The sequence below is a fragment of the Heterodontus francisci genome, unplaced genomic scaffold, assembly GCF_036365525.1.
Source record: "Heterodontus francisci isolate sHetFra1 unplaced genomic scaffold, sHetFra1.hap1 HAP1_SCAFFOLD_261, whole genome shotgun sequence".
NCBI lineage: Eukaryota > Metazoa > Chordata > Chondrichthyes > Heterodontiformes > Heterodontidae > Heterodontus > Heterodontus francisci.
The window spans coordinates 801,162-821,133 of record NW_027141501.1 but is presented as its reverse complement, the minus strand read 5'-3'; the positions used below and the strand labels follow the sequence as shown (position 1 = coordinate 821,133).

At 68.4% G+C, this 19,972-nt stretch overlaps 1 pseudogene; it reads left to right on the top strand.

Moving 5' to 3' along the window:
- Positions 1-277: 277 nt before the first annotated feature.
- The window catches only part of LOC137363894 (streptococcal hemagglutinin-like), a 109,055-nt pseudogene continuing 89,360 nt past the window's right edge, over positions 278-19,972 (top strand).

The following is a 19,972-nucleotide window of genomic DNA, read 5'->3' as shown; positions in this document are numbered from 1 at the left end:
GAGCCGGCCCCCTTCGTCTCCTCTACCGCCCAGAGTGATTCGGACCCCTCCGGCTCCTCTACCGCCCAGAATGAGTCGGCCCCCTCCGGCTGTACCGCACAGAGTGAGTCGGACCCCTCCGGCTCCGAGACCGCCCAGAGTGAGTCGGCACCCTCCGGCTCCTCTACCGCCCAGAGTGAGTCGGCCATCTCTGGCTCCACCGCCCAGATTGAGTTGGCCCCCTGCGGCTCCTCTACCGCCCAGAGTGAGACGGCCCGCTCTGGCTCTACCGCCCAGAATGAGTCGGCCCCCTCCGGCTCCTCTACCGCCCAGAGTCAGACGGCCCCCTCCGGCTCTAACGCCGAGAGTGAGTCGGCATAATCCGGCTCCTCTACCACCCATGAGTGAGACGGCCCCCTCCGGCTCTACCGCCCAGATTGAGTCGGCCCCCTCCGGCACCTCTACCGCCCAGAGTGAGTCGGCCCCCTCCGTCTCCACCGCCCAGAGTGAGTCGGCCCCCTCCGGCTCCTCTACCGCCCAGAGTGAATCGGCCCAGTCCGGCTCTACCGCCCAGAGTGAGTCGGCCCCCTCCGGCTCCTCTACCGCCCAGAGTGAGTCGGCCACCTCCGGCTCTACCGCCCAGAGTGAGTCGGCCTACTTCCAGCTCCTCGACCACCCATAGTGAGTCGGCCCACTCCGGCCCTACCGCCCAGAGTGAGTCGGCACCCTCCGGCACCTCTACCACCCAGAGTGAGTCGGCCCCCTCCGGCTCCACTACCGCCCAGAGTGAGTCGGCCCCCTTCGGCTCTACCGCCCAGAATGAGTCGGCCCACTCCATCACCTCTACCGCCCAGAATGAGTCAGCCCCCTCCGGCTCTACCGCCCTGAGTGAGACGGCACCCTCCGGCACCTCTACCGCCCAGAGTGAGTCGGCCCCCTCCGGCTCTACGGCCCAGAGTGAGTCGGCCCCCTGCGGCTCCTCTCCCGCCCAGAGTGAGTCGGCCCCCTCCAGCTCTACCGCCTAGAGTAAGTCGGCCCCCTCTGTCTGTGCCGCCCATAGTGAGTCGGCACCCTCCAGCACCTCAACCGCCCAGAGTGATTCGGCCCCCTCCGGCATCTCTACCGCCCAGAGTGAGTCGGCCTAGTTCCGGCTCTTCGACCACCCAGAGTGAGTCGGCCCACTCCGGCTCTACCACCCAGAGGGAGTCGGCCCCCTCTGGCTCCTCTACCGACCAGAGTGAGTCGGCCCACTCCGGCTCTACCGCCCAGAGTGTGTCGGCCCCCTCCGGCTCCTCTACCGCCCAGAGTGAGTCGGCCCACTCCGGCTCCACTACCGCCCAGAGTGAGTCGGCCCCCTTCGGCTCTACCGCCCAGAATGAGTCGGCCCACTCCATCTCCTCTACCGCCCAGAATGAGTCAGCCCCCTCCGGCTCTACCGCCCTGAGTGAGACGGCACCCTCCGGCACCTCTACCGCCCAGAGTGAGTCGGCCCCCTCCGGCTCCTCTACCGCCCAGAGTGAGTCGGCCACCTCCGGCTCTACCGCCCAGAGTGAGTCGGCCTACTTCCAGCTCCTCGACCACCCATAGTGAGTCGGCCCACTCCGGCCCTACCGCCCAGAGTGAGTCGGCACCCTCCGGCACCTCTACCACCCAGAGTGAGTCGGCCCCCTCCGGCTCCACTACCGCCCAGAGTGAGTCGGCCCCCTTCGGCTCTACCGCCCAGAATGAGTCGGCCCACTCCATCTCCTCTACCGCCCAGAATGAGTCAGCCCCCTCCGGCTCTACCGCCCTGAGTGAGACGGCACCCTCCGGCACCTCTACCGCCCAGAGTGAGTCGGCCCCCTCCGGCTCTACCGCCCAGAGTGAGTCGGCCCCCTGCGGCTCCTCTCCCGCCCAGAGTGAGTCGGCCCCCTCCAGCTCTACCGCCTAGAGTAAGTCGGCCCCCTCTGTCTGTGCCGCCCATAGTGAGTCGGCACCCTCCAGCACCTCAAACGCCCAGAGTGATTCGGCCCCCTCCGGCATCTCTACCGCCCAGAGTGAGTCGGCCCCCTCCGGCTCCTCTACCGCCCAGAGTGAGTCGGCCACCTCCGGCTCTACCGCCCAGAGTGAGTCGGCCTAGTTCCGGCTCCTCGACCACCCAGAGTGAGTCGGCCCACTCCGGCTCTACCGCCCAGAGGGAGTCGGCCCCCTCTGGCTCCTCTACCGACCAGAGTGAGTCGGCCCACTCCGGCTCTACCGCCCAGAGTGTGTCGGCCCCCTCCGGCTCCTCTACCGCCCAGAGTGATTCGGCCCCCTCCGGCCCTACTGCCCAGAGTGAGTCGGCACCCTCCGGCACCTCTACCACCCAGAGTGAGTCGGCCCCCTCCGGCTCCACTACCGCCCAGAGTGAGTCGGCCCCCTTCGGCTCTACCGCCCAGAATGAGTCGGCCCACTCCATCTCCTCTACCGCCCAGAATGAGTCAGCCCCCTCCGGCTCTACCGCCCTGAGTGAGACGGCACCCTCCGGCACCTCTACCGCCCAGAGTGAGTCGGCCCCCTCCGGCTCTACCGCCCAGAGTGAGTCGGCCCCCTGCGGCTCCTCTCCCGCCCAGAGTGAGTCGGCCCCCTCCAGCTCTACCGCCTAGAGTAAGTCGGCCCCCTCTGTCTGTGCCGCCCATAGTGAGTCGGCACCCTCCAGCACCTCAAACGCCCAGAGTGATTCGGCCCCCTCCGGCTCCTCTACCGCCCAGAGTGAGTCGGCCACCTCCGGCTCTACCGCCCAGAGTGAGTCGGCCTAGTTCCGGCTCCTCGACCACCCAGAGTGAGTCGGCCCACTCCGGCTCTACCGCCCAGAGGGAGTCGGCCCCCTCTGGCTCCTCTACCGACCAGAGTGAGTCGGCCCACTCCGGCTCTACCGCCCAGAGTGTGTCGGCCCCCTCCGGCTCCTCTACCGCCCAGAGTGATTCGGCCCCCTCCGGCCCTACTGCCCAGAGTGAGTCGGCACCCTCCGGCACCTCTACCACCCAGAGTGAGTCGGCCCCCTCCGGCTCCACTACCGCCCAGAGTGAGTCGGCCCCCTTCGGCTCTACCGCCCAGAATGAGTCGGCCCACTCCATCTCCTCTACCGCCCAGAATGAGTCAGCCCCCTCCGGCTCTACCGCCCTGAGTGAGACGGCACCCTCCGACACCTCTACCGCCCAGAGTGAGTCGGCCCCCTCCGGCTCTACCGCCCAGAGTGAGTCGGCCCCCTGCGGCTCCTCTCCCGCCCAGATTGAGTTGGCCCCCTCCAGCTCTACCGCCTAGAGTAAGTCGGCCCCCTCTGTCTGTACCGCCCATAGTGAGTCGGCACCCTCCAGCACCTCAACCGCCCAGAGTGATTCGGCCCCCTCCGGCATCTCTACCGCCCAGAGTGAGTCGGCCCCCTCCGGCTCCTCTACCGCCCAGAGTGAGTCGGCCCCCTCCAGCTCTACCGCCTAGAGTGAGTCGGCCCCCTCCGGCTCCTCTACCGCCCTGAGTGAGTCGGCCACCTCCGGCTCTTCTGCCGCCCAGAGTGAGTCGGCCCCCTCCAGAAAAACCGCCCAGACTGAGTCGGTCCCCTTCGGCTCCTCTACCGCCCAGAGTGAGGCGGCCCCCTCCGGCTCTAGCGCCCAGAGTGAGTCGGCCCCCTCCGTCTCACTCTTGGTGGTAGAGCAGGAGGGGGACGAGTCACTTTTGGCGGCAGAGGAGACAGAGGGGGCTGACTCACCCTGGGCGGTAGTGGAGGCGGAGGGGGCCGACTCACTCTACCGCCCAGAGTGAGTCGGCCCCCTCCGTTTCCTCAACCGCCCAGAGTGTGTCGGCCCCCTCCGGCTCTACCGCCCAGCCTGAGTCGGCCCCCTTCGGCTCCTCTACCGCCCAGAGTGAGTCGGACCCCTCCGGCTCCTCTACCGCCCAGAGTGAGTCGGCCCCCTCCGGCTGTACCGCACTGAGTGAGTCGGACCCCTCCAGCACCTATACCGCACAGAGTGAGTCGGCACCCACCGGCTCCTCTAACGCCCAGAGTGAGTCGGCCATCTCTCGCTCTACCGCCCTGAGTGAGTTGGCCCCCTCCGGCTCCTCTACCGCGCAGAGTGAGATGGCCCACGCTGGCTCAAGAGCCCAGAGTGAGTAGGCCCCCTCCGGCTCCTCTACCGCCCATGAGTGAGACGGCCCCCTCCGGCTCTAACGCCCAGAGTGAGTCGGCCCCCTCCGGCACCTCTACCGCCCAGAGTGAGCCGGCCCCCTCCGGCTCCTCTCCCGCCCAGAGTGAGTCAGCCCCCTCTGGCTCCTCTACCGCCAAGAGTGAGTCGACTCCCTCCGGCTCTACCGCCCACAGTGAGTCGGCCCCCTCCGGCTCTACCGCCCAGAGTGAGTCGGCCCGCTCTGGCACCTCTACCGCTCAGAATGAGTCGGCCCACTCCAGCTCTAACGCCGAGAGTGAGTCGGCCCCCTCCGGCACCTTTACCGCCCAGAGTGAGTCGGCCCCCTCCGGCTCTACCGCCCAGAGTGAGTCGGCCCGCTCTGGCACCTCTACCGCTCAGAGTGAGTCGGCCCCCTCCAGCTCTAACGCCGAGAGTGAGTCGGCCCCCTCCGGCACCTCTACCGCCCAGAGTGCATCGGCACCCACCAGCACCTCTACCGCCCAGAGTGATTCGGCACCCTCCGGCACCTCTACCGCCCAGAGTGAGCCTGCCCCCTCCGGCTCCTCTCCCGCCCAGAGTGAGTCGGCCCCCTCCGGCTCTGCAGCACAGAGTGAGTCGGCCCCCTCCGGTTCCTCTACCGCCCAGAGTGAGTCGGCCCCCTCCGGCACTTCTGCCGCCCAGAGTGAGTCGGCCCCCTCCGGCTCTACCGCCCAGAGTGAGTCGGTCCCCTCCGGCACCTCTACCGCCCAGAGTGATTCGGCCCCCTCCGACTCACTCTGGGCGCTAGGGCAGGAGGGGGCCGACTCACTCTGGGCGGCAGAGGAGCCAGAGGGGGCCGACTCACCCTGGACGGTAGTGGAGGCGGAGAGCGCCGACTCACTCTGCCGACTAGAGTGAGTCGGCCCCCTCCGGTTCCTCGACCGCCCAGAGTGATTCGGCCCCCTCCAGCTCTGCCGCCCGGAGTGAGTCGGCCCGCACCATCTCCTCGTCCGCCCAGAGTGAGTCGGCCCCCACCGGCTCTACCGTCCAGAGTGTGTCGGCCCCCTCCGGCACCTCTACCGCCCAGAGTGAGTCGGCCCCCTCCAGCTCTACCGCCCAGAGTGAGTCGGCCCTCTCCGTCTCTACCGCCCAGAGTGAGACGGCACCCTCCGGCACCTCTACCGCCCAGAGTGAGTCGGTCCCCTCCGGCTCCTCTCCCGCCCAGAGTGAGTCGGTCCCCTCCATCTCTTACGCCTAGAGTGAGTCGGCCCCCTTCGGCTCCTCTCCCGCCCAGAGTGAGTCGGACCCCTCCGACTCCTCTACCGCCCAGAGTGTGTCGGCGCCCTTCGGCTCCTCTACCGCCCAGAGTGAGTCGGCCCACTACGGACCTACAGCCCAGAGTGAGTCGGCTCCCTCCGGATCCTCTACCGCCCAGAGTGATTCGGCACCCTCCGGCACCTCTACCGCCCAGAGTGAGCCTGCCCCCTCCGGCTCCTCTCCTGCCCAGAGTGAGTCGGCCCCCTCTGGCACTTCTGCCACCCAGAGTGAGTCGGCCCGCTCAGTCTCCTCTAACGCCCAGAGTGAGTCTGCACCCTCTGGCTCCTCTACCGCCGAGACTAAGTCGGCCCCCTCCGGCTCTACCACCCAGAGTGAGTCGACCCCCTCCGGCTCCTCTACCGCCCAGAGTGAGTCGGCCCCCTCCGGCTCCTCTACCGCCCAGAGTGATCGCCCCCCTCCGGATCCTCTGCTGCACAGAGTGTGTCGGGCCCCTCCGGCTCTACCGCCCAGAGTGAGTCAGCCCTCTCCGGCTCCTCTACCGCCCAGAGTGAGTCGGCCCCCTCCGGCTCCTCTACCGCCCAGAGTGATCGCGCCCCTCTGGATCCTCGACCGCACAGAGTGAGTCGGCCCCCTCCGGCTCTACCGCCCAGAGTGAGTCGGCCCCCTCCGGCTCCTCTGTCGCCCAGAGTGAGTCGGCCCCTTCCAGCTCTACCGCCCAGAGTGAGCCGGCCCCCTCTGACTCCTCTACCGCCAAGAGTGAGTCGGCTCCCTCCGGCTCTACCGTCCACAGTGAGTCGGCCCCCTCCGGCTCTACCGCCCAGAGAGAGTCGGCCCCCTCTGGCACCTCTACCGCTCAGAGTGAGTCGGCGCCCTCCGGCTCTACCACCCAGAGTGAGTTTGCACGCTCAGTCTCCCCTACCGCCTAGAGTGAATCGGACCCCTCCGGCTCTACCGCCCAGAGTGAGTCTGCACCCTCCGGCTCCTCTACCACCGAGACTGAGTCGGCCCCCTCCGGCTCTACCGCCCAGAGTGAGTCGGCCCCCTCCGGCTCCTCTACCGCCCAGACTGAGTTGGCCACATCCGGCTCGACCACCAAGAGTGAGTCGGCCCCCTCCGGCTCCTCTGCCGCCCAGAGTGAGTCAGACCCCTCCGGCTCCACCGCCCAGAGTGAGTCGGCCCCCTCCGGCTCCTCTACCGCCCACAGTGAGTCGGCCCCCTCCGGCTCTACTGCACAGAGTGAGTCGGCCCCCTCCGGCTCCTCTACCGCCCACAGTGAGTCGGCCCCCTCCGGCTCTACCGCACCGAGTGAACCGCCCAGAGTGAGTTGGCCCCCTCCGGCACCTCTACCGCCCAGAGTGAGTCGGCGCCCTCCGGTTCTACCACCCAGAGTGAGTCGGCCCGCTCAGTCTCCTCTACCGCCCAGAGTGAGTTAGCCCCCTCCGGCTCTACCGCCCAGAGTGAGTCTGCACCCTCCGGCTCCTCTACCGCCGAGACTAAGTCGGCCCCCTCCGGCTCTACCACCCAGACTGAGTCGGCCCCCTCCGGCTCCTCTACCGCCCAGGCTGAGTCGGCCACATCCGGCTCTAACACCCAGAGTGAGTCGGCCCTCTCCGGCTGCTCTACCGCCCAGAGTGTGTCGGCCCCCTCCGGCTCTACTGCCCAGAGTGAGTCGGCCCCCTCCGGCACCTCTACCGCCAAGAGTGAGTCGGCCCCCTCCAGCTCTAACGCCCAGAGTGAGACGGCACCCTCCGGCACCTCAATCGCCCAGAGTGAGTCGGCCCCCTCCGGCACCTCTACCGCCCAGGGTGAGTCGGTCCCCTCCAGCTCCTCTCCCACCCAGAGTGAGTCGGCACCGTCCGGCTCTACCGCCTAGAGTGAGTCGGCCCACTTGGTCTCGTCTACCGCCCAGAGTGAGTCGGCCCCCTCCGGCTCTACCGCCCAGAGTGAGTCGCCCCCCTCCAGCTCCTCTGCCGCCCAGAGTGAGTCGGCCTCTTCCGGCTCTACCGCCCAGAGTGAGTCGGCCCCCTGCGGCACCTCTACCGCCCAGAGTGAGTCGGCCCCCTCCGGCACAACCGCCCAGAGTGAGTCAGCCCCCTCTGGCTCCTCTACCACCAAGAGTGAGTCGGCTCCCTCCGGCTCTACCGCCCACAGTGAGTCGGCCCCCTCCGGCTCTACCGCCCAGAGTGAGTCGGCCCGCTCTGGCACCTCTGCTGCTCAGAGTGAGTCGGCCCCCTCCAGCTCTACCGCCCAGAGTGAGTAGGCCCCCTCCGGCTCCTCTGCCGCCCAGGGTGTGTCGGCCCCTTCCTGTTCTACCGCCCAGAGTGCGTCGGGCCCCTGCGGAACCTCTACCGCCCAGAGTGAGTCGGCCCCCTCCGGCTCAACCGCCCAGAGTGAGTCGGCCCACTCTGGCTCCTCTACCGCCAAGAGTGAGTCGGCTCCATCCAGCTCTACCGCCCACAGTGAGTCGGCCCCCTCCGGCTCTACCGCCCAGAGTGATTCGGCCCCCTCCGGCTCTTCTACCGCCCACAGTGAGTCGGCCCCCTCCGGCTCTACTGCACAGACTGAGTCGGCCCCCTCCGGCTCCTCTACCGCCCAGAGTGAGTCGGCGCCCTCCGGCTCTACTACCCAGAGTGAGTCAGCCCACTCAGTCTCCTCTACCGCCCAGAGTGAGTCGGCCCCCTCCTGCTCTACCGCTCAGAGTGACTCGGCCCCCTCCGGCTCCTCTGCCGCCCAGACTGAGTCGGAGACATCCGCCTCTACCACCCAGAGTGAGTCGGCCCCCTCCAGCTCCTCTACCACCCAGAGTGAGTGAGTCGGCCCCCTCCGGCTCTACTGCCCAGAGTGAGTCGACCCCCTCCAGCTCCTTTACCGCCCACAGTGAGTCGGCACCCTCCGGCTCTACCGCACCGAGTGAACCGGCCAGAGTGAGTCGGCCCCCTCCGGCTCCTATACCGCCCAGAGTGAGTCGGCACCCTCCGGCTCCTCTGCCACCCAGAGTGAGTCTGCCATCTCTGGCTCGACCGCCCTGAGTGAGTCGGCCCCCTCCGACTCCTCTACCGCCCAGAGTGCGACGGCCCCCTCCGGCTCTAACGCCCAGAGTGAGTCGGCATAATCCGGCTCCTCTACCGCCCCCTCCGGATCTACTGCCCAGAGTGAACCGGCCACCTCCGGCTCCGCCGCCCAGAGTGAGTCGGCCCCATCAGGCTCTACCGCCCAGAGTGAGTCGGCCCCCTCCGGCTCCTCTGCCGCCCAGGGTGTGTCGGCCCCTTCCTGTTATACCGCCCAGAGTGAGTCGGCCCCCTCCAGCTCAACCACCCAGAGTGATTCGGCCCCCTCTGGCTCCTCTACCGCCAAGAGTGAGTCGGCTCCATCCAGCTCTACCGCCCACAGTGAGTCGGCCCCCTCCGGCTCTACCGCCCAGAGTGAGTCGGCCCCCTCCGGCTCTACTACCCAGAGTGAGTCGGCCCACTCAGTCTCCTCTACTGCCCAGAGTGAGTCGGCCCCCTCCTGCTCTACCGCCCAGAGTGAGTCTGCACCCTCCGGCTCCTCTACCGCCGAGACTGAGTCGGCCCCCTCCGGCTCTACCGCCCAGAGTGAGTCGGCCCCCTCCGGCTCCTCTGCCGCCCAGACTGAGTCGGAGACATCCGCCTCTACCACACAGAGTGAGTCGGCCCCCTCCAGCTCCTCTACCACCCAGAGTGAGTCGGCCCCCGCCGGCTCTACTGCCCAGAGTGAGTCGGCCCCCTCCGGCTCCTCTACCGCCCACAGTGAGTCGGCACCCTCCGGCTCTACCGCACTGAGTGAGTCGGCCCCCTCCGGCTCCTCTACCGCCCAGAGTGAGTCGTCCCCCTCCGGCTCTACCGCCCTGAGTGACTCGGCCCCCTCCGGCTCCTCTACCGCCCACAGTCAGTCGGCCCCCTCCGGCTCTACCGCACCGAGTGAACCTCCCACAGTGAGTCGGCCCCCTCCGGCACCTCTACCGCCCAGAGTGAGTCGGCGCCCTCCAGCTCTACCACCCAGAGTGAGTCGGCCCGCTCAGTCTCCTCGACCGCCCAGAGTGAGTCGGCCCCTTCCGGCTCTACCGCCCAGAGTGAGTCTGCACCCTCCGGCTCCTCTACCGCCGAGACTAAGTCGGCCCCCTCCGGCTCTACCGCCCAGAGTGAGTCAGCCCCCTCCGGCTCCTCTACCGCCCACACTGAGTCGGCCACATCCGGCTCTAACACCCAGAGGGAGTCGGCCCCCTCCGGCTCGTCTACCGCCCAGAGTGATTCGGCCCCCTCCGCCACCTCTACCGCCAAGAGTCAGTCGGCCCCCTCCAGCTCTACCGCCCAGAGTGAGTCGGCCCTCTACGGCTCTAATGCCCAGAGTGAGACGGCACCCTCCGGCACCTCTACCGCCCAGAGTGAGTCGGCCCCCTCCGGCTCTACCGCCCAGAGTGAGTCGACCCACTCCGGGTCCTCTGCGGCCCAGAGTGAGTCAGCCCCCACCGGCACCTCTGCCGCCCAGAGTGAGTCGGCCCCCTCCGGCTCCTCTACCGCCCAGAGTGATCGCCCCCCTCCGGATCCTCTTCCTCACAGAGTTTGTCGGCCCCCTCCGGCTCTACCGCCCAGAGTGAACCGGCCACCTCCGGCTCGACCGCCCAGTGAGAGTCGGCCCCCTCCGGCTCTACCGCCCAGAGTGAGCCGGCCCCCTCCGGCTCCTCTGCCGCCCAGGGTGTGTCGGCCCCTTCCGGTTCCACCGCCCAGAGTGAGTCGGCCCCCTGCGGCACCTCTACCGCCCAGAGTGAGTCGGCCCCCTTCGGCTCAACCGCCCAGAGTGAGTCGGCCCCCTCTGGCTCCTCTACCGCCAAGAGTGAGTCTGCTCCCTCCAGCTCTACCGCACACAGTGAGTCGGCCCCCTCCGGCTTTACCGCCCAGAGTGAGTCGGCCCCCTTCGGCTCCTCTACCGCCCACAGTGTGTCGGCCCCCTCCGGCTCTACAGCGCAGACTGAGTCGGCCCCCTCCGGCTCCACTACCGCCCACAGTGAGTCAGCCCCCTCCGGCTCTACCGCACCGAGTGAACCGCCCAGAGTGAGTCGGCCACCTCCGGCACCTCTACCGCCCAGAGTGAGTCGGCGCCCTCCGGCTCTACTATCCAGAGTGAGTCGGCCCACTCAGTCTCCTCTACCGCCCAGAGTGAGTCTGCACCCTCTGGCTCCTCTACCGCCGAGACTGAGTCGGCCCCCTCCGGCTCTACCGCCCAGAGTGAGTCGGCCCCTCCGGCTCCTCTACCGCCCAGACTGAGTCGGAGACATCTGCCTCTACCACCCAGAGTGAGTCGGCCCCCTCCAGCTCCTCTACCACCCAGAGTGAGTCGGCCCCCTCCGGCTCCTCTACCGCCGACAGTGAGTCGGCACCCTCCGGCTCTACCGCACAGAGTCAGTCGGCCCGCTCCGGCTCCTCTACCGCCCACAGTGAGTCGGCCCCCTCCAGCTCTACCGCACCGAGTGAACCGGCCAGAGTGAGTCGGCCCCCTCCGGCACCTCTGCCGCCCAGAGTGTGTCGGCGCCCTCCGGCTCTACCGCCCAGAGTTAGTCGGCCCCCTCCGGCTCCTCTACCGCCCAGCGTGATTCGGCCCCGTTCGGCTCCTCTACCGCCCAGAGTGAGTCGGCCCCATCTGGCTGTACAGCATAGAGTGAGTCGGACCCCTCCGGCTCCTATACCGCCCAGAGTGAGTCGGCACCCTCCGGCTCTAACCCCAGAGTGATTCGGCCCCCTCCGGTTCCTCTACCGCCCAGAGTGAGTCGGCCCCCTCCGGCTCTACCGCCCAGAGTGAGTCGGCCACCTCCGGCTCTACCGCCCAGCGTGAGTCGGCCCCGTTCGGCTCCTCTAGCGCCCAGAGTGAGTCGGCCCCATCTGGCTGTACAGCACAGAGTGAGTCGGACCCCTCCGGCTCCTATACCGCCCAGAGTGAGTCGGCACCCTCCGGCTCCTCTACCGCCCAGAGTGAGTCGGCCATCTCTGGCTCGACCGCCCTGAGTGAGTTGGCCCCCTCCGGCTCCTCTACCGCCCAGAGTGAGATGACCGAGTCTGGCTCAACCGCCCAGAGTGAGTCGGCCCCCTCCGACTCCTCTACCGCCCAGAGTGCGATGGCCCCCTCCGGCTCTAACGCGCAGAGTGAGTCGGCATATTCCGGCTCCTCTACCACCCATGAGTGAGACGGCCCCCTCCGGCTCTTCCGCCCAGAGTGAGTCGTCCCCCTCCGGCACCTCTACCGCCCAGAGTGAGTCGGCCCCCTCCGGCTCTACCGCCCAGAGTGAGTCGGCCCACTCCGGCTCCTCTGCCGCCCAGAGTGAGTCGGCCCCCTCCTTCTCTTGCCCAGAGTGAGTCGGCCCCCTCTGGCTCCTCTACCGTCCAGAGTGAGTCGGCCCCCTCCGGATCTACCGCCCAGAGTGATTCAGCCCCCTCCGGCTCCTCTACCTCCCAGAGTGAGTTGGCCCCCTCCGGCTCCTCTACCGCCCAGAGTGATCGCCCCCATCCGGATCCTCTTCCTCACAGAGTTTGTCGGCCCCCTCCGGCTCTACCGCTCAGAGTGAACCGGCCACCTCCGGCTCTGCCGCCCAGAGTGAGTCGGCGCCCTCCGGCTCTACCGCCCAGAGTGAGTCGGCCCCCTCCGGCTCCTCTGCCGCCCAGGGTGTGTCGGCCCCTTCCGGTTCCACCGCCCAGAGTGAGTCGGCCCCCTGCGGCACCTCTACCGCCCAGAGTGAGACGGCCCCCTCCGGCTCAACCGCCCAGAGTGAGTCAGCCCACTTTGGCTCCTCTACCGCCAAGAGTGAGTCGGCTCCCTCCAGCTCTACCGCACACAGTGAGTCGGCCCCCTCCGTCTCTACCGCCCAGAGTGAGTCGGCCCCCTCCGGCTCCTCTACCGCCCACAGTGTGTCGGCCCCCTCCGGCTCTACAGCACAGACTGAGTCGGCCCCCTCCTGCTCCTCTACCGCCCTCAGTGAGTCGGCCCCCTCCGGCTCTACCGCACCGAGTGAACCGCCCAGAGTGAGTCGGCCACCTCCGGCACCTCTACCGCCCAGAGTGAGTCGGCGCCCTCCGGCTATACTACCCAGAGTGAGTCAGCCCACTCAGTCTCGTCTACCGCCCAGAGTGAGTCGGCCCCCTCCTGCTCTACCGCCCAGAGTGAGTCTGCACCCTCCGGCTCCTCTACCACCGAGACTGAGTCGCCCCCTCTGGCTCTACCGCCCAGAGTGAGTCGGCCCCCTCCGGCTCCTCTACCGCCCAGACTGAGTCGGAGACATCCGCCTCTACCACCCAGAGTGAGTTGGCCCCCTCCAGCTCCTCTACCACCCAGAGTGAGTCGGCCCCCTCCGGCTCTACTGCCCAGAGTGAGTTGGCCCCCTCCGGCTCCTCTGCCGCCGACAGTGAGTCGGCACCCTCCGGCTCTACCGCACAGAGTGAGTCGGCCCGCTCCGGCTCCTCTACCGCCCACAGTGAATCGGCCCCCTCCAGCTCTACCGCACCGAGTGAACCGGCCAGAGTGAGTCGGCCCCCTCCGGCACCTCTGCCGCCCAGAATGTGTCGGCGCCCTCCGGCTCTACCGCCCAGAGTTAGTCGGCCCCCTCCGGCTCCTCTACCGCCCAGAGAGAGTCGGCCCCCTTGGCTCTACCCCCCAGAGTGATTCGGCCCCCTCCGGTTCCTCTACCGCCCAGAGTGAGTCGGCCCCCTCCGGCTCTACCGCCCAGAGTGAGTCGGCCACCTCCGGCTCTACCGCCCAGCGTGATTCGGCCCCGTTCGGCTCCTCTACCGCCCAGAGTGAGTCGTCCCCATCTGGCTGTACAGCGCAGAGTGAGTCGGACCCTTCCGGCTCCTATACCGCCCAGAGTGAGTCGGCACCCTCCGGCTCCTCTACCGCCCAGAGTGAGTCGGCCATCTCTGGCTTGACCGCCCTGAGTGAGTTGGCCCCCTCCGGCTCCTCTACCGCCCAGAGTGAGATGACCGAGTCTGGCTCAACCGCCCAGTGTGAGTCGACCCCCTCCGACTCCTCTACCGCCCAGAGTGCGATGGCCCCCTCCGGCTCCTCTAACGCCCAGACTGAGTCGGCCCCTTCCGGCTCAACCACCAAGAGTGAGTCGGCCCCCTCCGGCTCCTCTACCGCCCAGAGTGAGTCGGCCCCCTCCGGCTCTACCGCCCAGAGTGAGTCGGCCCCCTCCGGCTCCTCTACCGCCCACAGTCAGTCGGCCCCCTCCGGCTCTACCGCACCGAGTGAACCGCCCAGATTGAGTCGGCCCCCTCCGGCACCTCTACCGCCCACAGTCAGTCGACGCCCTCCGGCTCCTCTACCGCCCAGAGAGAGTCGGCCCCCTCCGGCTCTACACCCCCGAGTGATTCGGCCCCCTCCGGTTCCTCTACCACCCAGAGTGAGTCGGACCCCTCCGGCTCTACCGCCCAGAGTGAGTCGGCCACCTCCGGCTCTACCGCCCACCGTGAGTCGTCCCCCTTCGGCTCCTCTACCGCCCAGGGTGAGTCGGACCCCTCCGGCTCCACTACCGTCCTGAGTGAGTCGGCCCCATCCGGCTGTACCGCACAGAGTGAGTCGGACCACTCCGGCTCCTATACCGCGCAGAGTGAGTCGGCACCCTCCGGCTCCTCTACCGCCCAGAGTGAGTCGGCCATCTCTGGCTCTACCGCCCTGAGTGAGTTGGCCCCACCGGCTCCTCTACCGCCCAGAGTGAGATGGCCCAGTCTGTCTCAACTGCCCAGAGTGAGTCGGCCCCCTCCGGCTCCTCTACCGCCCACAGTGAGTCGGCCCCCTCCGGCTGTACCGCCCAGAGTGAGTCGGCCCCCTCTGGCTCCTCTACCGTCCAGAGTGAGTCGGCCCACTCCGGCTCTACCGCCCAGAGTGTGTCGGCCCGCTCCGGCTCCTCTACCGCCCAGAGTGAGTCGGCCCCCTCCGGCCCTGCCGCCCAGAGTGAGTCGGCACCCTCCGGCACCTCTACCGCCCAGAGTGAGTCGGCCCCCTCCGGCTCCTCTACCGCCCAGAGTAAGTCGGCCCCCTCCGGCTCTACCGCCCAGAATGAGTCGGCCCCCCTGGCTCTACAGCCCTGAGTGAGACGGCACCCTCCGGAACCTCTACCGCCCAGAGTGAGTCGGCCCCCTCCGGCTCTGCCGCCCAAAGTGAGTCGGCCCCCTCCCGCCCTACAGCCTAGAGTGAGTCGGCCCCCTCCGGCTCCTCTAACGCCCAGACTGAGTCGGCCCCTTCCGGCTCCACCACCAAGAGTGAGTCGGCCCCCTCTGGCTCCTCTACCACCCAGAGTGAGTCGGCCCCCTCCGGCTCTCCCGCCCAGAGCGAGTCGGCCCCCTCCGGCTGTACCGCACAGAGTGAGTCAGACCCCTCCGGCTCCTATACCGCACAGAGTGAGTCGGCACCCTCCGGCTCCTCTACCGCCCAGAGTGAGTCGGCCATCTCTGGCTCTACCGCCCTGAGTGAGTTGGCCCCCTCCGGCTCCTCTACTGCCCTGAGTGAGATGGCCCAGTCTGGCTCAACTGCCCGGAGTGAGTCGGCCCCCTCCGGCTCCTCTACCGCCCAGAGTGCGATGGCCCCCTCCGGCTCTAACGCCCCGAGTGAGTCGGCATAATCCGGCTCCTCTACCGCCCATGAGTGAGATGGCCCCCTCCGACTCTGCCGCCCAGAGTGAGATGGCCCAGTCTGTCTCAACCGCCCAGAGTGAGTCGGCCCCCTCTGGCTCCTCTACCGCCCACAGTGAGTCGGCCCCCACCGGCTCTACCGCCCAGAGTGAGTCGGCCCCCTCTGGCTCCTCTAGCGTCCAGAGTGAGTCGGCCCCCTCCGGCACAACCGCCCAGAGTGAGTCAGCCCCCTCTGGCTCCTCTACCACCAAGAGTGAGTCGGCTCCCTCCGGCTCTACCGCCCACAGTGAGTCGGCCCCCTCCGGCTCTACCGCCCAGAGTGAGTCGGCCCGCTCTGGCACCTCTGCTGCTCAGAGTGAGTCGGCCCCCTCCAGCTCTACCGCCCAGAGTGAGTAGGCCCCCTCCGGCTCCTCTGCCGCCCAGGGTGTGTCGGCCCCTTCCTGTTCTACCGCCCAGAGTGCGTCGGGCCCCTGCGGCACCTCTACCGCCCAGAGTGAGTCGGCCCCCTCCGGCTCAACCGCCCAGAGTGAGTCGGCCCACTCTGGCTCCTCTACCGCCAAGAGTGAGTCGGCTCCATCCAGCTCTACCGCCCACAGTGAGTCGGCCCCCTCCGGCTCTACCGCCCAGAGTGATTCGGCCCCCTCCGGCTCTTCTACCGCCCACAGTGAGTCGGCCCCCTCCGGCTCTACTGCACAGACTGAGTCGGCCCCCTCCGGCTCCTCTACCGCCCAGAGTGAGTCGGCGCCCTCCGGCTCTACTACCCAGAGTGAGTCAGCCCACTCAGTCTCCTCTACCGCCCAGAGTGAGTCGGCCCCCTCCTGCTCTACCGCTCAGAGTGACTCGGCCCCCTCCGGCTCCTCTGCCGCCCAGACTGAGTCGGAGACATCCGCCTCTACCACCCAGAGTGAGTCGGCCCCCTCCAGCTCCTCTACCACCCAGAGTGAGTGAGTCGGCCCCCTCCGGCTCTACTGCCCAGAGTGAGTCGACCCCCTCCAGCTCCTTTACCGCCCACAGTGAGTCGGCACCCTCCGGCTCTACCGCACCGAGTGAACCGGCCAGAGTGAGTCGGCCCCCTCCGGCTCCTATACCGCCCAGAGTGAGTCGGCACCCTCCGGCTCCTCTGCCGCCCAGAGTGAGTCTGCCATCTCTGGCTCGACCGCCCTGAGTGAGTCGGCCCCCTCCGACTCCTCTACCGCCCAGAGTGCGACGGCCCCCTCCGGCTCTAACGCCCAGAGTGAGTCGGCATAATCCGGCTCCTCTACCGCCCCCTCCGGATCTACTGCCCAGAGTGAACCGGCCACCTCCGGCTCCGCCGCCCAGAGTGAGTCGGCCCCATCAGGCTCTACCGCCCAGAGTGAGTCGGCCCCCTCCGGCTCCTCTGCCGCCCAGGGTGTGTCGGCCCCTTCCTGTTATACCGCCCAGAGTGAGTCGGCCCCCTCCAGCTCAACCACCCAGAGTGATTCGGCCCCCTCTGGCTCCTCTACCGCCAAGAGTGAGTCGGCTCCATCCAGCTCTACCGCCCACAGTGAGTCGGCCCCCTCCGGCTCTACCGCCCAGAGTGAGTCGGCCCCCTCCGGCTCTACTACCCAGAGTGAGTCGGCCCACTCAGTCTCCTCTACTGCCCAGAGTGAGTCGGCCCCCTCCTGCTCTACCGCCCAGAGTGAGTCTGCACCCTCCGGCTCCTCTACCGCCGAGACTGAGTCGGCCCCCTCCGGCTCTACCGCCCAGAGTGAGTCGGCCCCCTCCGGCTCCTCTGCCGCCCAGACTGAGTCGGAGACATCCGCCTCTACCACACAGAGTGAGTCGGCCCCCTCCAGCTCCTCTACCACCCAGAGTGAGTCGGCCCCCGCCGGCTCTACTGCCCAGAGTGAGTCGGCCCCCTCCGGCTCCTCTACCGCCCACAGTGAGTCGGCACCCTCCGGCTCTACCGCACTGAGTGAGTCGGCCCCCTCCGGCTCCTCTACCGCCCAGAGTGAGTCGTCCCCCTCCGGCTCTACCGCCCTGAGTGACTCGGCCCCCTCCGGCTCCTCTACCGCCCACAGTCAGTCGGCCCCCTCCGGCTCTACCGCACCGAGTGAACCTCCCACAGTGAGTCGGCCCCCTCCGGCACCTCTACCGCCCAGAGTGAGTCGGCGCCCTCCAGCTCTACCACCCAGAGTGAGTCGGCCCGCTCAGTCTCCTCGACCGCCCAGAGTGAGTCGGCCCCTTCCGGCTCTACCGCCCAGAGTGAGTCTGCACCCTCCGGCTCCTCTACCGCCGAGACTAAGTCGGCCCCCTCCGGCTCTACCGCCCAGAGTGAGTCAGCCCCCTCCGGCTCCTCTACCGCCCACACTGAGTCGGCCACATCCGGCTCTAACACCCAGAGGGAGTCGGCCCCCTCCGGCTCGTCTACCGCCCAGAGTGATTCGGCCCCCTCCGCCACCTCTACCGCCAAGAGTCAGTCGGCCCCCTCCAGCTCTACCGCCCAGAGTGAGTCGGCCCTCTACGGCTCTAATGCCCAGAGTGAGACGGCACCCTCCGGCACCTCTACCGCCCAGAGTGAGTCGGCCCCCTCCGGCTCTACCGCCCAGAGTGAGTCGACCCACTCCGGGTCCTCTGCGGCCCAGAGTGAGTCAGCCCCCACCGGCACCTCTGCCGCCCAGAGTGAGTCGGCCCCCTCCGGCTCCTCTACCGCCCAGAGTGATCGCCCCCCTCCGGATCCTCTTCCTCACAGAGTTTGTCGGCCCCCTCCGGCTCTACCGCCCAGAGTGAACCGGCCACCTCCGGCTCGACCGCCCAGTGAGAGTCGGCCCCCTCCGGCTCTACCGCCCAGAGTGAGCCGGCCCCCTCCGGCTCCTCTGCCGCCCAGGGTGTGTCGGCCCCTTCCGGTTCCACCGCCCAGAGTGAGTCGGCCCCCTGCGGCACCTCTACCGCCCAGAGTGAGTCGGCCCCCTTCGGCTCAACCGCCCAGAGTGAGTCGGCCCCCTCTGGCTCCTCTACCGCCAAGAGTGAGTCTGCTCCCTCCAGCTCTACCGCACACAGTGAGTCGGCCCCCTCCGGCTTTACCGCCCAGAGTGAGTCGGCCCCCTTCGGCTCCTCTACCGCCCACAGTGTGTCGGCCCCCTCCGGCTCTACAGCGCAGACTGAGTCGGCCCCCTCCGGCTCCACTACCGCCCACAGTGAGTCAGCCCCCTCCGGCTCTACCGCACCGAGTGAACCGCCCAGAGTGAGTCGGCCACCTCCGGCACCTCTACCGCCCAGAGTGAGTCGGCGCCCTCCGGCTCTACTATCCAGAGTGAGTCGGCCCACTCAGTCTCCTCTACCGCCCAGAGTGAGTCTGCACCCTCTGGCTCCTCTACCGCCGAGACTGAGTCGGCCCCCTCCGGCTCTACCGCCCAGAGTGAGTCGGCCCCTCCGGCTCCTCTACCGCCCAGACTGAGTCGGAGACATCTGCCTCTACCACCCAGAGTGAGTCGGCCCCCTCCAGCTCCTCTACCACCCAGAGTGAGTCGGCCCCCTCCGGCTCCTCTACCGCCGACAGTGAGTCGGCACCCTCCGGCTCTACCGCACAGAGTCAGTCGGCCCGCTCCGGCTCCTCTACCGCCCACAGTGAGTCGGCCCCCTCCAGCTCTACCGCACCGAGTGAACCGGCCAGAGTGAGTCGGCCCCCTCCGGCACCTCTGCCGCCCAGAGTGTGTCGGCGCCCTCCGGCTCTACCGCCCAGAGTTAGTCGGCCCCCTCCGGCTCCTCTACCGCCCAGCGTGATTCGGCCCCGTTCGGCTCCTCTACCGCCCAGAGTGAGTCGGCCCCATCTGGCTGTACAGCATAGAGTGAGTCGGACCCCTCCGGCTCCTATACCGCCCAGAGTGAGTCGGCACCCTCCGGCTCTAACCCCAGAGTGATTCGGCCCCCTCCGGTTCCTCTACCGCCCAGAGTGAGTCGGCCCCCTCCGGCTCTACCGCCCAGAGTGAGTCGGCCACCTCCGGCTCTACCGCCCAGCGTGAGTCGGCCCCGTTCGGCTCCTCTAGCGCCCAGAGTGAGTCGGCCCCATCTGGCTGTACAGCACAGAGTGAGTCGGACCCCTCCGGCTCCTATACCGCCCAGAGTGAGTCGGCACCCTCCGGCTCCTCTACCGCCCAGAGTGAGTCGGCCATCTCTGGCTCGACCGCCCTGAGTGAGTTGGCCCCCTCCGGCTCCTCTACCGCCCAGAGTGAGATGACCGAGTCTGGCTCAACCGCCCAGAGTGAGTCGGCCCCCTCCGACTCCTCTACCGCCCAGAGTGCGATGGCCCCCTCCGGCTCTAACGCGCAGAGTGAGTCGGCATATTCCGGCTCCTCTACCACCCATGAGTGAGACGGCCCCCTCCGGCTCTTCCGCCCAGAGTGAGTCGTCCCCCTCCGGCACCTCTACCGCCCAGAGTGAGTCGGCCCCCTCCGGCTCTACCGCCCAGAGTGAGTCGGCCCACTCCGGCTCCTCTGCCGCCCAGAGTGAGTCGGCCCCCTCCTTCTCTTGCCCAGAGTGAGTCGGCCCCCTCTGGCTCCTCTACCGTCCAGAGTGAGTCGGCCCCCTCCGGATCTACCGCCCAGAGTGATTCAGCCCCCTCCGGCTCCTCTACCTCCCAGAGTGAGTTGGCCCCCTCCGGCTCCTCTACCGCCCAGAGTGATCGCCCCCCTCCGGATCCTCTTCCTCACAGAGTTTGTCGGCCCCCTCCGGCTCTACCGCTCAGAGTGAACCGGCCACCTCCGGCTCTGCCGCCCAGAGTGAGTCGGCCCCCTCCGGCTCCTCTGCCGCCCAGGGTGTGTCGGCCCCTTCCGGTTCCACCGCCCAGAGTGAGTCGGCCCCCTGCGGCACCTCTACCGCCCAGAGTGAGACGGCCCCCTCCGGCTCAACCGCCCAGAGTGAGTCAGCCCACTTTGGCTCCTCTACCGCCAAGAGTGAGTCGGCTCCCTCCAGCTCTACCGCACACAGTGAGTCGGCCCCCTCCGT